The sequence below is a fragment of the Opisthorchis viverrini genome (genome assembly GCF_000715545.1).
Source record: "Opisthorchis viverrini unplaced genomic scaffold opera_v5_190, whole genome shotgun sequence".
Taxonomy (NCBI): Eukaryota; Metazoa; Platyhelminthes; class Trematoda; order Opisthorchiida; family Opisthorchiidae; genus Opisthorchis; species Opisthorchis viverrini.
Genome location: NW_008751846.1, coordinates 806,813 through 809,607, shown reverse-complemented (window position 1 = coordinate 809,607; position 2,795 = coordinate 806,813).

Below are 2,795 nucleotides of genomic sequence, written 5' to 3'. Positions count from 1 at the left end.
CTCTTCGAACATGAGAACGATGTCGTCTGCATATTCCAGATCGACAAGGTTTTCTTCACAGGCTATTTGAACACCAGGGTTTTGGAGACCCTCCAGCGTTCGTCTCATTATTTCATCGATCACAACGTCAAAAAGGAATGGAGAGAGTGAGCATCCCTGACCGACACCGCTTTGTGTGCTCTCCGTACACTCTCACACGTCCGGAAGTCTGAGAATACAAAGAACGTATTGTGTTTACAAACTTCTGGGGCATTCCTTGGTGGGCAAGCGTTTCAAGAAGAACAGACCGATCAACCGAGTCGAATGCGCCTCGGAAATCCAGGAATACTAGAATCGTGGGTCGCTTATACGTATGGCGTTGTTCTAGCACCTGACGCAGTGTGAAGATTTGGTCAACACAACCCCTACCAGGCCGGAATCCCGCTTGCTGCTCTCGAGTCAGTATCTCATGAGCCACCGTAAGGCGACGAAGCACAATTGACGCCAACAGTCTCGTTATAATTGTTTGCAGTCCAGCTGCCAGGCTCGGTGCACGGACCGACGACCGAGGAGAGAACTCTTGGTGGTTCCACGGTAAGTACGGTCAGCAAAAGACCGCATAAGAAGATAGCAAGCACAATGATGCAAAATTGCTTCGAAATACGTGGCTAACAGGTTTGAGAGTGTAGCCCCTGAAAATAAGAAAGAGCCCCAAATTTGCACCCATCGTAGTGTTTGTAGTGGAAATAGTCTGCGTTTGGAATGCATGCTGCGGCAATTTTCACAAGTGTTTCCAAAGTATTGATGCAAGCAGTGATGTTGACAATTTTCAAATACACTACTCAATGGTACCTCTGTTCAGTAGGCCAGCATGTGATTGAGTGAGTCTGACAAAACCCACTCCAAACCTTGGGTGGATCTCAGCCAGAAGAGACGCAAGTGTGGAGTTTACTCAGAATCCAAGGTCTCTGTGAGCTAAAAGTTGGGAACGCTTTTCTTTTCCATACACAACGAAATGCACAAATAAAACTCCAAAATCTACTCAGCGTCTAAAGAGAGCACAAAATTCACAAAAATAAAAACACTGAAGTTGAGATAGTTTAAGATGTGCTTACGCTGAGGAGATACATGTGTCCTCCAAGATATAGATTTTGGTTTCTCCCGCATGAAACGACATGTCATTATTAATCCACCAACTGCTTCCTTGGAACCACTATTGTGATACCCGCTTAAACGGGTTGCAGTACAACCAACAGTAGCAGCCGAAAAACATTTCGCGGGAAAGTACTGCAGTTGGTCGAACACGAGATGAAAGCTACATGCGATCGAAAATGTACTAAGTGTGTACCCATCAGTGAGCCAGAATCAAGGTGATATGCATTTCGAGCATAGGCTGACGTGCTTGTGCATACGTAGGGAAGAGGTGTCACAATCAATGAGGGAAGACACACTCCGAAGCAATTTTAGTTTGTTGCAAGAAATCAGTACTCTACCACAGTGAAGCACGTGTTTCACGGAAAAGGAGACACCACGGACTTGATCCCATACACCAATGCAGGCATTGTCGGTCTATGTAGATAAACCAGCATTCCAATATGACTAGGTGTCTGATGTCCCAACAGAATAGCAAACGTGACTCAAAGACGTTTGCTTCACGGCTGGGTGTATAAAACTAATGGAGAAACTTCACCGCGTTATTCGTAGTGATACTTTTTTGTCCCTTAGGGACCTAAACAACAATAGTTATACACGAGTATTTCACTTTTGTCCCTGAAACGAAGGCTTTTTCAGTGGGTGACCCAGCAGATCCCAGACTTTCCAGTGTCACAGTTGACCCACCGATTGATTGAGCTCCCATAGTGGAAGTTTAACAAGCCACTGCTGTGGCATACACTTGTCGGGCCGAACGAGTCTACTGCTGATTGGATAGTGACCAAATCGAAGACTGGCAGCGAAACAGCTGTAGTGGGATGGTCAAATTAAGTTCACCCATTTGGTCAAATGGCAACGGTCAGTCGACTACTCTTGTACCAGTAGCGCGTTCCAGCTTCGCATCGCTTTGCCGGCTTCATACAGTTTTTTCCTGGGCAACTGTCATCAGAAATGCGACGACCTGTGTCGCAGATATCAGTCTATTGCAGAAAAGCAATTGTTATTCCCGTGAATTTTTTCGGTAACACCTATACCCGATTGTTTTCCAAACTTCCATCCATCCAGTACCGAGACTTGAACTATGGTACTCCGGTTTAAGACTCGTTTCAGGGTCACGCGGACTCATTCACGGAATGAACACGAACACAGGCGATACATCATTGGGTAGCCGAGCTATCACATCAATTTGCTAATTACCATATCGTTACGCGGAGCTGACGGTAATGCGTGTAACCCTCTTATAAGTACCAATGTAGAGCTCGCACCTCGGCCAGGAGAAAAATCATCCGAATTAGAAGTGAGAAGGCTGAAGAGCCAGGAAATGTTCCGCAATTTCGCATAGCCCCAAAGAAGGGGTTGACGGATAACCAAGCCCAAAACACATCCGACACACAATAGACATCAATAGGAACACATCCAAACGCAGGTGGATATAGTTGGCAAAATATGGGAACATGGGCGATATGGTTTGATCAGAATAACTTCAATACTGACAGTTCATCCGGTCACCCTAGGCACTCATGCATGCGTAGCCTCCCTGCCCTGACAAAGTTCAGGACACTGATAACATATTTGTCCAGAAAACGACCGAACGACTGAATCTGGTTAAGTGGCTTTACACTCTTTCGGTGCCTAGCTGCCATGCCAACGGGAGGCACTAGGGT